At 40.4% G+C, this 15632-nt stretch overlaps 1 pseudogene; it reads left to right on the top strand.

Moving 5' to 3' along the window:
* The first annotated feature begins 10474 nt into the window (after window positions 1-10474).
* Window positions 10475-12334, top strand: LOC142452444 (synaptonemal complex protein 2 pseudogene; annotated as a pseudogene).
* The last annotated feature ends 3298 nt before the right edge of the window (window positions 12335-15632 follow it).

A 15632-nucleotide genomic window follows, 5' to 3' on the forward strand; every position in this document is an offset into this window, starting at 1 on the left:
CTGATTTAGATGAATTTGTAAGGTAGAATTGGGGTCATGATAGTAGGGGGTAGGAAGCATTAAAGAACTTGAGGAATGTTGTATGTTTCATTGGTTATATGGTACCATGGTTGTCTCATCCTTCCTTGTGACCCTTCTATGAAGGGATGTCCAATGGTCTACAGATGGCTTTGGGTCTCCACTCTGCTGCCCGCCCTACCTTATTCACATCAATATGATTGTTTGTTCTGGATCTTCTGCTCCCTGATCGCATCGACACCTCATGATCACACAGGCTGGTGTGCTTCTTCCAGGTTGGCTTTGTTTCTTCCCTGATAGATGGCTGCTTGTTTATCTTCAAGCCTTTAAGACTCAGATGCTGTATCATTTTGATAGTCAGGCACCATCAGCTTTCTTTACCAAGTTTGTGCATGAGCATTCTTAAGTGTACTAGAATTCTGGAATTCTTCTCAAGGCTGTCCAATGTTTGTTATGATCCACACAGTTGAATGCATTTGAATAGTTGATAAAACACAAGTAAATACCTTTCTGGTATTCTCTGCTTTCAACCAAGATCCATCTGACAACAGCAGTGATATACCTTGTACCACATCCTGTTCTGAATTAGCCTAAATTCTGGCACCTGCTTCTCAATGTATTGCTGTAACCATTGTTGGATGATCTTTAGCAAATTTTACTTGCATGTGATTATCCATGTTATTGCTCTATAATTTGCACATTCTATTGTGTCACCTTTCTTTGGAATGGATACAAATATGGATATTTTCCAGTCAACTGGTGAAGTTCCATTTATTATTGTTTCTTGCAGCTGTTTCTGCTCATTTTGAGTCAGGCCCCATCAGCAAGTAAAGACACAAAGGCTTCTCTGGCAGGGTTTACTCATGTACATCTGTACAGTCTACTCTACTTTGAGAAAGCAGCTCTTCCTCAGTCATATTCTGAGTGCCTTCTGGCTTGAGGATCCTCTTCTGGCCTTATCTCTGACAATGTTCTGCTTCTAGTCGTTAGATTTTCAGTAGCTGACGATGTTTTGAGGCTGTTCAGGGGTTAGTTCCTGTGGACAGCCTACTCTTTTTCACAGTGTGTCCTTTCTTTATCCGGAAGTTCTGAAATCAGTTCCCTTGGGGTGACCCTGCTGGTATTTTACATACCAGTGACATGGTTTCCAGCACCACAGCCACACGCAAGTCACCGCAGCACAGAAAAATGATCGAAAGCAGTGGCAGTTAAATTGGCCTGTAAGATTAGCAATCACTAGGGACCACCTTAGAACAGTCAACTAGCATTCCAAGAGGAAAGGGTAGAATTTACTGAAGGACAAAGTTCAGACAGGTTAAGAAAGAAGTCAGTGGAATGAGTGATGATACACTGTGGGGATTGTAATCAATGATATGTTACAAAATATGTATGAATTATGGAAAGTCATACTGATTTTCTGTATCTCCTCCATCCAATTGACAATAAAAAAGAAAAAAATACAATTCTCCCACTAAGAAAAAGGTGAAGGAGGAGAAGGGCAAACAGGTGGAGGACGAGGGTCAAGGAGGGCTTGGGAAGGTGGAAGAGGGGGAGGAGAAGGAGAACACACACAAAGAGTGGGAGGAGCTCATAGGTGGTGGCTGGTGTTGCCGTTCTAACCCCCTTCGGTAGATACTGCTTTCTGATATTAAGAATGAGCACTGGACCCGAGGTTAGGTCCAACTGTCAAAGTCTCCTCCAAACTGGGATATAATTCTGGTTATTTTTAGGGTACCCAATCATCGGTCAGTATGTTTTCCAGGACATTAAATTTAAGTGTGAAAACTGGGAAAATATGGATCAAAATGGGATGGACTGAGCATGCTAGATGTTCTTTTTATGAACTAGTGAGGCTGGAATGGGATTATTTTAACCAAGATTATTTTGTATGAATTAGAGACATAAACGGAAGCCTCCAGGTTTAGACAAGGAGCCGCTCAAACTGTGTGTCAGGAGAACTGAGTTCCACTGCCTTCTATTCATTGCAGGAAAGAACTTGAGGAAAAGGCCTTAATCTAATTGCCTAACATGAAAATGAACCCAACCAGGAATGAAATGAAACTGTGAACCAAGTTGAGCAAGGAAATGAAGGAGACCACCGCTGTCGCTGCTCATAATTAACGCTTTGAAGAGTGACTGAGCTTAGCCTGCAACCTCTGCACTGGGGTGTAATTCTTCAGTTTCTACTAGTAATGGAAGGGTGAAAGATTTAGCTATTACTGACTTAGAACACTAATCTACTACATTCCAGGAAACTGAGAATTGAACCAGGCAATGGCTTCACAAACCTCAGTGTTCCCATGGCTCAGCATTTAACTGTTAACCCAAAGCTTAGTCTTTAGCCGGTCTGTAGGAGAAAGGGTCTGGTAAGCTGCTTGCACAAACATCATAACCTAGTAAATGTTCATGAAAGTGCTGAAAAGCAAGGATATTACTTTGAGGACTGTGGTGCACATGGAACAACTTGTGGTGTTTTCAGTTGCCTCATACGAGGGGGTACCCCGACCAAACGCAGAATTGAGCTGGACATAGCGAGCTTTTGTAGTGTGCTTTCCCACGCTAGGCGAGATAACAACTCCCTCTGAGTTAGTGCACCCAGTGGTGTCACCGTGGAAGGTTCTTTCTAGAAACAGTGAATGTTTTCCTAAAATTAGTTTCACTTGAACCTTGGTTTTGTGCTGTCTAATTTAAGAGAGCATCTTGTGGCTATGGAATTGTGTTTCCTGCTTGGCGGAAAAAATCCCGCAAAAAATGTTGTGATGTTGAGAACAGCTTACAAGAACAGCTCTGTAGGAAAAACTCAAGTGTACAAGTGGTTTTCTTGTTTCAAAAAAGATGAAATGTCAATTGATGACAAACCTCATTCTGAACGTCAGTCAACTTCTCAAATGGACAAAAAACTCAACTCATAGTGCATTTGGAGTTTCTTCCACCAGGTCAGACTGTTAATCAGGCTTTGTATTTAGAGGTTCTGAAAAGATTGTGTAACAATGTGTGATCAAAAAGTTCTGGTTTGTAGCAGATGGAAGACTGGTTTTGCTCCCATCTCAGGCTGACCTGTTTCTTGCAACTTCTTTTTGTGTCCAAAAATGCAGAGGGACATGAAAGGACAGCGATTTGATGACATAAAAGAGGTGAAGAAAGAAACGAGGGAGGTGCTGTCAGACATCCAAAGAGATGAGTTTGAAACATGTTTCCAAGAATTGAATCTCAGATTTGTCAAATATATTAAGTATAATGGAGAGTACTTTGAAGGCAATAAAGTTGTTTTGTAGAAAATTATAAATACATAGCTTTGGGAAAAAATCCTGTTGTTTTGGATACCCCCTTGTACGCATGTGAAAGTTGGACACTAAGTAAGGAAGACCAAAGAAGAGTCAATGTATTTGAATTATGGTGCTGGAAAAGAATATTGAAAGTGCCATGGATTGCCAAAAGAACAAACAAATCTATGTTGGACTAAGTATAGCCAGAATGCTCCTTAGAGACAAGGATGGTGAGACTCTGTCCCACATACTTTGGACATGTTGTAATCTGAGACTCGTTCTTGAAAAAGAACATCATGCTTGATAGAGATGGATTGAAAAAGAGAAAGACCGTCAACAAGATGGATTGACACACTGGCGGTAACAATAAGCTCGAACAAAAGAACAAGAGTGAAGATAGTGCAGGATTGAAGGGGCTTTCAGCGTTGCACATAAGGTTGCTATGAATGAGTACTGACTCAATGGCACCTAAAAACAGCATCAACAGGAAGGCCTCAAGAATCTGTCCTACAGAGTCCTCGAGTCAGAACTGACTTCCGTACTTCTACATCCTCCTACATGTAGCACTGTTCAAGACAGAGCTATGCAATCTCTGATTGATGCCTTTGGCTGCTAACTGCATGGTCAGCAGTTTGAAACCAGAAGGTGTACTTCAGGAGAAAGAGGAGGCTGTCTGCTTCTGTTAAGCTTAACAGTTTGGAAACTCACAGGGCAGGTATACTCTGTCTTGTAGAGTTGCAATAGATTCGATGGCAGTGAGTTTGATTTGGTGATATCTTAATTATGTTTAATAGTAGTGAGTGTCTTTTGCTTTCTTGTCTCAGCATCTTATTTATAAATAAAAATACATTTTCTCCCATATGACTTTGCTGCATAGTTAGCAAGCTTAGCAATGTCATATGTAAGTGGCATAAAGATAACTAGGTCAAGTTGTTTGATTAGTCCCTTGAGCAGACTTAGCAGTGCTGTTTTACATTAAGTTTTTGTGAGCATGTTTGTAAAGCAAGGAGATAATTTGGTGAGTAACTTAGACTTTATGTTGCCCTCAGATACATATTGTTTTAATTAAAATGAAAATAGACCCAGAGCATATTGTTAAGGCCCTTTTTTAAAAAGGGAAAATTTCCTAAGTGGTGCAAACACTGTGCTTGACCACTGACCTGAAGGTTGCTAGATGGAACCTGTGTTAGGCTACATTCACAAGAGAAACAAATCCAGTGACACTCATATAAGAAAGAGCTTTATATCAAGATGGTATTATATATCAAGAAAGCATCACTTCCCAGGCCAACTCAAGTCAGTAAGTGCAATACTAGGCCCTAAGTTCTTCTTCAGATTCAAGTAGCCATCTGAAATGATGTATAATTCAGGAAGATCCAAGGCTGGTGGGTGCAGAGTCATGTGGATCCAAAATTGGTGGAAACATGGTAGGGCTCTGGCAGCTCTCAGAGCCAGTGACCCAGTCCCATCAGGTGAGAAGGTGAACAGGGAGAGAATGATGAGGAGGCCAAGTCCTCCTTATGAGAAGGCCACATCCTCAAGGAGACAGCATCAGGCTGTGACCTGATTGACAGCTCTGACTCTTTCCCATGCCAGGAGTGTCTAGTTGAAATAAAATTATCTAACTACCATAGAATCCATCCAGTCATCGTACTAAGGAAAGGCCTACGAATCTGCTTCCATAAAGATTAGAACAAGCAAATCCCCTGGAGTAGTTTACTTTGTAACAGATGAGGTCTCTGTAGTTGGAATCTACTTGATGGCAACAAGTTTCCCCTCCCCTACATACATTTTAGGTTAGTTTGATTGAGTCTCTACAGTGGGGTTCAACATGGCTACATCTGAAAAGAAGTATGAATCCAGGAAAATTCAAAGTGGGCAAAACAAAATGGAACGCATGAAGATTGATATACTAGGTATTAGTGAGTGAAAATGGACTTTTATTGGCTATTTTGAATCAGAAAATCTTATCATTTACTATGCCAGGAATACCACAGTCAAGAGAAATGGCATTGGTATTCATTATATGAAAGTATCTTGCTAAATACATGAAGTACAATACTATCTGTAATCAGGTTATAACTATCTGCCTTTAGGGAAATCCAATCAATACAACTACAATTCAACTCTCTGTATCAAATAATAGCACTAGTGATGAAGAAATTGCAGAATTCTACTAATGACTTCAGTCAGAAATTGATCAAACATGCAACCAAGATGCATTTATAATTATTGGTGGTTGGAATTCAAAAGTTGGGAACAAAAAGGAAGGAACAATAGTTGGAAAATGCGGACTTGGTGATAGAACTGAAGCTGGAGATTTCATGGGGGAATACACAGAAATCAGATTGATCAGCTCTGTAAGAAGACACATTGGAGAAGCTCAATATCAGCAGCTAAATCCAGACCAGAGGCCGACTGTGGAATAAACCATTAATTGCTCATATGTAAGTTCAGGTGAAAGCTGAAGCTAATTAAAACAAATCCACAGAAGTCAAAATACAACCTTGAGTCTATCCTACCTGAATTTCAACATTTCAAGACCAGATTTGATGCATTGAACACTAGTGACAGAAGACATGATGAGTTGTGCGACATCAAGACCATCATTTGTGAAGAACACAAAAGGTCATTAAAAAGACAGAAAAGGAACATCACAGCCAATTGACAGGGAGGACCACTTGGCCGGCCCCACTGTGAGATATGACGTCCTTCACTGACCCATAGCCCTATAGGTGACAGTACCGGAGACACAATGAAGGAATTGCACCCAGTCAGATCTCTCCACACAGAGGCAAAATATTATGGGGATACAACAGAACAGCAAGGGAATGGAGCGGCGAGGTCCTCAGGGAATGCTGAAGGTGTACTTTGGGGCCAGGGCGTGGTGCCCCAACAGACTGCACTGGAAAACACTCCTAAAGACCAACAAATAATCCTTGAACTAACTACAAGCTTTTCTTTCTTGTTTTGTCTTGTTTTTGTCATTGGTTTGCTGTTGTTTTGTTGTATATTGTTGCTTGGTTGTGCTCTGTCTTGTTTTTGTGCATGTTATTACCTCTACAGGTCTGTCTAAAAAGATAGGCTGGATGAACAAATGCAGGAGAAAACAACAGGACCGATAGTTCCGTGAGGACATGGGAGACGGGGAGGTGGGGGGAAAGGTAGTGGTGTTAATAAACCCAGGGACAAGGGAACAACAAACAATCCAAATTGGTGGTGAGGAGGGTGTGGGAGGCCTGGTTGGACATGATCAAGGGTAATGTAACTAAGAGTTCCCTGGTGGGGACTGAGCTGGGAGGCAGAGGGAATTTATAGAGGTCTAGATATAGATATGTATAAATATATTTATACATGAGGATGGGGAAATAGATCCTTGTGCATATATTTATAAGGTTAGTATTAAGGTAGCAGAGGGACATTGGACATCCACTCAACTACTCCCTCAATGCAAGAACACTTTCTTCTATTAAATTGGCATTCTATGATGCTCACCTTCCCGAAGCAACCACTGAAGACAAAGTGGGTGGACAACTAAATGTGGTGAAGAAAGCTGATAGTACCCAACTATTAAAAGATATAGCATCTGGGATCTTAAAGGCTTGAAGGTAGACAAGGTGTCAAGGGATCAGGTATCAGGCATCATCAGAACAAAAAATCTTACCATAGTGAATGAGCAGGGGAGTGTGGAGTAGAGACCCAAAGCCCATTTGTAGGCCTCTGGACATCCCCTTACAGAAGGGTCTCGGGGAGGAAATGAGACAGTCAGGGTGTGATGTAGCAACGATGAAGAATACAACTTTCCTCTAGTTCCTAAATACTTCCTCTCCCTGCTCCCACTGTCATGATCTGAATCCTACCTTGCAAGTCTGACTAGACTAGAGAATGTACACTGATACAGATGGGAACTAGAAACACAAGGAAGTCAGGGCAGATGATCCCCTCAGGACCAGTGGTGTGAGTGGCGATACTGGGAGGGGATAGGGAGGGTGGATTGGAAAAGGGGAAACCTAATTCAAGCAGCTACATGCGACCTCCTCCCTGGAGAACATACAACATAAAAGTGGGGGAAGGGAGACATGGGACAGAGCAAAATATGACAAAACAATAATTTATAAATTGTCAAGGGTTCATGAGGGAGGGGGATGGGGGAAGGAGGGGGAAAATGTGGACCTGATGCCAGGGGCTTGGGCAGAGAGCAAAAGTTTTGAGAATGATGAGGGCAACAAATGTACAAATGTGCTTTACACAATTAATGTATGTATGGATTTTGATAGGAGTTGTATGAACCCCTAATAAAATGATTTTTTTAAAAATGAGGAGCTGATACCAAGGGATCAAATAGAAAGCAAATGTTTTGAGAATGATGGTGGCAACAAATGTACAAACGTGCTTGATACATGGATGTATGTATGGATTGTGATGAGTTCTAAGACCCCCCAATAAAATGATTGGGGGAAAAAAGACAGAAAAGGAAGACAAGATCAAAGTGGATGTCAGAGGTGACTTTGAAACTTGCTCTTAATTATAGAGTGGCTAAAGAAAATGGAGGAAAGGATGAAGTCAAGGAGCTGAAAAGAACATTTCAAAGGGCAGCTCAAGAAGACAAAGGCAAATATTTTAACAAAATGTGTAAGGACCTAGAATTAGAAGAACATGCTCAGCCTATCTGAAATGGAAAGAACTCAAGGAAATTCAAACCTTGAGTTGCAATCTTAAAAGATTCCATGGGCAAAATAGTGAGCGATGGAGGAAGCCTCGAGAGAAGATGGAAAGAATACAGAGTCAGTGTGCCAGAAAGAACTAGTTGACAGTCCACCATTACAGGAGGTGGCAGATGAGCAAGGATCAATTATTGAAGCTAGAGTTCAAATTACACTGAACGCATTAGCCAAAAACAAGCCTCCAGGAATTGATAAAATACCTATTGAAAATGTTTCAGAAAGCTAAAGAAGCACTAAAAGCACTCATTCATCTATGGCAGGAAATTTGAAAGACAGTTACTTGACTGACTGGAAGATGTCCATATTTATGCTCATTCCAAAGAAAGGTGAGCCAAGAGAATGCTCAACTATAGAACATTATCATTGATAGAGCACACATGCAACATTTTCCCAACATCATTTACAGCAGTATATTGGCAGGGAACTTCCAGAATTTAGGCCAGATTCAGAAGAAGATGTGGAACAAAGGATATCATTGCTGATGTCAGATGGATGTTGGCTTAAGACTGAGAATACCATAAAGATGTTGAGTTGTTTCATTGATGATGTGGTATTGCACTGTGTGGACCATAATAAACTGTGTCTAACCTTGAGAAGAATGGGAATTCCAGAACACATTAATCTGCTCATGTGTTACTTTGTGAATAGATCAAGAGGCCGTTGTGCAAACTGAACAAGGAATACTGCATGGTTTAAAAGCAGGGTTGTTCACCTTCCAGACATGTGATTACTGAAGACAGATTGGGTACATAAGCAAATGTGGTGAAGAAAGTGGATGGTGCTCAGCATTTAGAAGATAGAGCATCTGGGGTCTTAGGCATCTTATATATAGCATCTTATATCTTAAACGATATAAGCATCTGGGGGATTGAAGTCAAATAAGTGACTATCCAGCAAGGGAACAACTAAGCCCACATGGAAGAAGCGTGTGTGATCATGAGGTGTTGAAGGGAACAGGTATCAGAAATTCACAAACAAACAATCACATGGATGTGAAGGAGAGGGGTTAGAGTGGAGACCCAAAGCCCATCTGTTGATAATCTGACATTCCCTCACAGAAGGGCCACACAGAAGGGACGATACATCTAAGGTGCTGTATATCACCAATGAAACACACAACATCCCTCTAGTTCTTTAATCCTCCCCCCCTTCACTATTATGATTTCAGTTCCACCTTACACATCCTCCTAAACCCATGTGTGCACATTGGTACAGATAAGAGCTTTCAATACATGGAACCCAGGGTAGACAAACCCCTTAGAAACAGTACTGGGAGTAATGATTCCATGAGGGTGTGGGAAGGGAAGGAGGAGGAGGGGGACAAGGAGGAACTGATTGCAATGATGGCAGTATAACTCCCCCTTGAGGAGGATGAATATCAGAATTTTAGGTGAAGGAATATATTGGACCGTGTAAGATATGTAAAAATAAGAAGCATAATATATATCAGGTGTTCACGAGAGTAGTAAGATGGGGGAGGGAGGGGATAAAGTGGAGCTAATATTAAAGGACTCAAGAAAAAAAGTGTTTTGAAATTGATGATGGCAATATCTGTACAAGTTTGCTTGGTATAATTGATTTATGGATTGTTAAAATATATGGAAGAGCCCCCGATAAAATTGTTTATTAATAAAAAAGTAAAATCAGGGCTGTATGCTCTCACAATGCTTGTTAAGGTGTACGTCGAGCAGATCATCAGGGAAGCTGGATTCTCTGGAGAAGAATGTGGCCTCAGGACTGGAGGAGGCTGATTAACAACCTGCAGTGTGCAGCTGGCACGGCTGCAGGCTGAGCGTGAGGAAGACTTGAAGCACTTGCTGATGAAGACCAATGGGTGTAGCCTTCAGTATTAATTCAATGAAAGGATGGCCAAAATCTGTACAAATGGACCAACAGGTAACATCCTGATGGAGAAAAGATTGAAATTGGATTTTATCGTTTGGGTCCACAATCAATGCTCATGGAAGCAACAATCAAGAGAGCAAAAGACATTTTGCATTAAGTCAATCTTCTACACGAGACCTCTTTAGAGTATTGAAGAGCAAGGGTATTACTTTCGGGCATAAAGTGAGCCTGACCCAAGACATGGTATTCCATTGTCTCATATGCACGTGAAAGTTGGGATGGAAGACTGAAGCAGAATCAATCCATTTGAATGGTGGAGCTGGAGAAGAAGATTGAAAGTACCTTGAACTGTTAAAGGGACAAACCAATCTGTTTTATAAGGTCAGCATACTCCTTACAGCAAGGATGGCAAGACTTCATCCTATATACTTTGGACACGTTCTCAAGAAAGACCAGCTCCTGGAGAAAGACATCATGTATGGGAAAGTGGAAGGGCGGTGAAAAAGAGGGAAGCCCTTAACGAGACGAACGCAGGCAACGCTGCATCAATGGGCTTTGGCATGGGGACAATTGTGAGGATGCAGGACTGCAGACTTTCATCCTGGTATGCTTAGTATTGCTATGGAGAGGAGCCAGCTGCTTGGCAAAGTGCCTCAAGATGCCAGGGAAATACTCTCTAATGAAGAAATGTTAATTCTCACGAGAAGTATGGGGGACAGGATTTTATATATTGGAGAGTATGACTTACAAGTGGGCATCACAGAAGCTTTATGCAGAATGAGCACAGAAAAACAAACACAGGAACAGGCGTGTCAGTGGTTTTTCATGGATTTTGTTGCCACTGCATTTAAAGATATTAGAGATTCTGAATTTGCAACAGATTGCAGGAGATTTCTCAATCTTGTAAATGGCATACTTGGAGGCAAGAGAAGATCCAGATCCTCATCAATCTCAAGGGTGTATACATTTCCTTGTTTATCAGCATTTCTAGATAACTATGAATTACATATACCATCGGATGACAAACTTGAGGGATTTTGGATTGACTCTAACCTGGGTACCCAGACAATATCATTCTATGCTTCTGGAGCTGATGAACACCAGTGGGAAGCAGTCACTGTGCCTGAGGAATTAGCACAGCTTTGTGATATTGAAGTGAGAGAGGAGAGGCTGCTACTTAGCATAATTCTGAAAAATCGATTACAGATTAGAAAAAGAGACGGAAAAGGATTGCTTTTCTATTTTGCTGAGTCAGTTGACATAATCAATGTGATTCAAAAAGTTTTTGGTACAAAGAAGTATAAGGAATCTGCAAAGAAGCCAAGTACTTCAGTTGCCAAAACATCGGTGCACATACTTTGTGATGCAAGTGGATCACAGATTCTAGTGCCAGAAAGCCAACTGTCATCAGTCAAAGAAGAACCTGTTAATGTGAAAGAATGTGTTCAGCCTCCAAAATATGTTACAAATAGTAATCGAGAGCCTCATAAACATAGTCAGTCTGAGGTGGCAACTCCAAGCAAAATAAAGATATCTGAAGCATCTTTAGTTGTTCCTGCTACAGAGATACACTGTGAGACGTCCAGTACGATTAACCAACATTGCAACACCAGGAAGAGGGAGAATTAAGCCACCACTGCTCTGCAAAACGACCAGGTGTTTCTGAGACACGTGGAACTCGAGTGAATAACGCCATGCCCCTGCAGTTAAAACCATCTGAAGAACAAATTAGAGGCTACAATGCAGACAAATCCACGAACACTGCCAAAGTTATGGAAATACAGAAAATAAGGAAAATGAATTTCTGAACCCAAACTTTAATGAACTCCAGGATCCCACCTCTGATTCACAAGCAGGGGTAAAAATAAATGAACCTGTCTTACCTGCTGCTTTACACAGCATCCGTCAAAACAAAAATCATTCTAACTGGGCATGCTGGACACCTGAAAAAAATACTGAACTTGTTATTAACCAGAGAGAAAATATTTCATAAAAGATACAGCGAATCAAGGTTATGTTGTCCACAAAAAACCTCCTAGACAAAAGTCAACCTCTTCAACATCTGATGATAATTTTGAAGAAACAGAAAAGATGCAAAGTACAAAAGAGCTAGCAGTGAATAACACAGTAAACCAAATGCAAGTCGAAATTTGTAAAAGAAGCTGTCAGCAACAACTTAAGCATTCTCAACACGTGGATGAGAAAAATATCCAACAAACAAAGCAGAGTGATTGGTGCATTGAATCTGAAACGACGTTTAAATCAGTGCTGCACAATAATAATATAGTTGAAAAATCTCTGATCTATAGGGAAAAATTAATATTGTCAAAAGACATCAGTACTACTGTTTGTGACAAAAACTCTTCTAGGAACAATGTGCACAGTCATAGGAAATCGGGGAAAAAAATGACTTCTGACCTGAATTTCTGTGATTTAAAAGAGAAAAAAAAGAGAATATTCAAAAGGGACAGGATTTACTAATGCAACACAATCCCTGATAAACCAAATTAATAAATGATACAAAGCAAAGGAAGGCATAAAATCCACCAGAAAATTAAAGGCATCTCTGATTAACAGATCAGATCTACAACTCAGTAAAGAAAAGGTTCAGAAAAAAGTTTTAGACAAACGAAGACTGCTATTGTTAATGTTACTTCTGAATGCCCATTGAATGATGTTTACAATTTTAATTTAAGTGGAGCTGAGGAACCAATTATAAAACTTGGAGTCCAGGAATTCCAAACTACAACTAGAAAAGCCTGTGTGGATAATTCAATAAAATGGGTAGAGTTAAGTAACAAGGTTGACCGTGAACCTTCTCTCAAAACAAAAGAAAAGAGTAACAGACCATGGAAAGCATCAGCTCTTTAGTGATAGTGAAACAGATTGCTGGTGTGATGACGATATCAGCTGGTTAAGAGAACCAAAATCAAAACCACAGCTAATGGACTACAGCAGAAGTAGGAAAGTGGGAAAACAAGATTATTCTTAGAAACAGAATCACCAAGATATAAGAAAGTAATGGCACCCGGCAAAAACACCACTGGAAAGTTACATGATATAGTTCCAGATGGATGAACCAGACTTCCATGAAGAGCAGCAAAAATGAAAATAAATTATAAAGATCTCTCAAATTCAGACTCAGAGAGTGAAACAGAATTGTAATCCAAAGAGAAAATGCCAGTAAAGGAGGAAACTACCCATTCTAAAACCATAAAGCTTCCCAGGGAATCACAGACTACTGGAGCACCAGAGGAGGCCCCAAAAGGGTTGGAGAAGTTATCCAGACCCAAGGACACAAGAGATAGCAGTCTTGATATTTCCTCTTCATTTTTTTCTGACATGCCCTCGTCAGTAGAAGTAATGAGAGGTCTAGAAGAAATAACAGAGGGTGTCTATCCAAGATTATGGTTATGTAACACGTCAGAAAAATTCATCACTTGAGTCCTTAAATAGTAAAAATGGAAGCAGTGAGAAAAATTCATGTATAAGAGAAATTTGCTCACCAATTCCACATCCATTTTGCCCAACCATACTCCTGTATCTAAGAATACTACTACTGGGAATGGTCCTGGAGCAATTCCACAAGAAACACAAAATTCCAGCAGTTATTCAGATGTAAGCAGTTACAATCCACAAAAACAGTTTATAGAAAACGAACTTCCAAATACCAGTGAGAATTACACAGAAACACAAACAGGAAAGCGATTCCGTGTCTCCATTATCCTCATCTAGTGAGAGGAGAGAGGAGGTTGGTTGTAGCACATCTTCTGACACGGCTCGTGCATCATCAGGTGCCACTCAGCATCCTAATCGCAAACGAATGTACATAGAAGATGATGGACATAATTCCGATGAAACAGAAATGGAAGCGCAAGAAGAACGGAGACAGAACTTGCTTCCCCCAAAGCTGTCTAGAATGGAGGGTGTAGATTGTCACACCTGTACAATGTCTGAAAACATATCCGCAGTTTCATCATGTGAGTATATTCCTCAACTGGATTGCAAAGCGGAACATTCACATTTAGGGATGATGTAAGAGAAACTCCGTCATGAATATAAGAGGAAGAACCAATTAAATATTTTTCAGAATCACTGTATGATGATGGATTATTTTATCAAACAGCCTTGGAAATTGATACAACAACATATGGCAAAAGTGAACCACCAAGTTCAGGAGTCCAGGAATAAAAAACTTGATAAAATCCAATTCACCATCATCCAAGAGCTGGAAAATTTTGAAAGAGAGGAAGAATCTTTTGGAGAAGGAATTCACGGACTTTTGGGAAAAGCTAATTCACAGCACCAGAGGCTCCATGTTCTGAGAACCTCTCTTGATGAAAATATCTGCAACAACACTGATGATGAAGATGCTATATTCACTTCGGAGATGTGTGTGATGAAAGCAAACTTGAAACAGGTACAAGACAGGCTTCTCAAGAAAACGGTAAATTAAATATCTAGATAGGTCTTTATGAAGAGAAATTCTCCTTGGGTTGTGGGAAAATGAAAATTAGAATAATGGAAATAGGTTTATAATAATAACGAGTCCTACATCACATATAAATATTGGCAGGAAGAATGACCCCTGAGCACTGCAGCAGGCCTGTGGATATCGTGACAGTTACCCAAAGGCTAAAAGCTAGGGAAGGACTGTTATCCCCTTGGGGCTTAAAGGAAGCTGCTTTGAGAAAACACCCAAAGATGGCAGGCATGTTGGTCCTTGTTAAACCCCTTTCTGGACTTTTTGGGTTCCTTAAATATCAGTGATGGTCGTGGAGAATGAGCACTGATACACTATAAAAGGGTGGTTTAAATGAATCAATGAACAACTCCCCGACTAGTTTACATGATAGTTTAATAGTGACTGGTGAAATCTAAGTGTGATGATTCCCCCCACCCCTTGGTAGACCACCATAGCACAAGGAGGAGCTTTGTCATGTACACAGAGCGCTGTCATCATTTTTACATCTGATGAAAGAGCCTAGTTAATGTTTCACCTGTGCAAGCGTTTCATATGGGACAACACTATTATCTACGTAAGAATATTTATTCAGCTATCGTTCCAATTAGAAGGTACCTTACAACAACGACAACACACCTTAAGATTACTGGGGTGGGAAGCTTGAATAAAGCAGGGAAGAACGGTATTTAAGAAACACTAATGTCCTAGTTGTATATTGGACTATGCAATGAGATATTAGTCATAAGTTGAGCAGTTCAATCACCACCCCCACCACCCCCTACAAACTCCAGGGGAAAAAGATAAGGCTGTCTGCTCCCATGAAGACTTGTCTCAGAAACCCAATGGGGCAGTTCTGCTCTGTTCTGTAGGGTTGTTCTGAGTCAAAATTGACTGGACAGCAGTGAATTTAGTTGGCTTTGGCTAATACCCAGGGGCCAATCTCAAATCAAACGAATCTAAAACTCTATGGGTAGACCCACACATTAAAGTTTTAAAAAGAGACTTTGTGATTCCAGTATGCTTTAAAACAGGTACAATATCTCCGATATATTAAAAAAAAACTCTGATACACACAAAAAAAACTCACCACCATTGAATGGATTCCTACTCATAGATACTAGAAATCTTTAAAGGGGTAGACAGCTTCATCTTTCTTCCTCAGAGTTGCTGGTGGATTAGAACTCCTGACCTTGATGTGAGCAGACTAACATTGTCTTCTAACTTTAATATAACTATATTGGGAGTGTGTGGTAGTTACATAATATATTGTCAATTTGAGACTTTAGAGTGAAAAGGTGGAGTTTACCGTGTCAA

The sequence above is a fragment of the Tenrec ecaudatus genome, chromosome 7, assembly GCF_050624435.1.
Source record: "Tenrec ecaudatus isolate mTenEca1 chromosome 7, mTenEca1.hap1, whole genome shotgun sequence".
In the NCBI taxonomy this organism is placed as follows: domain Eukaryota; kingdom Metazoa; phylum Chordata; class Mammalia; order Afrosoricida; family Tenrecidae; genus Tenrec; species Tenrec ecaudatus.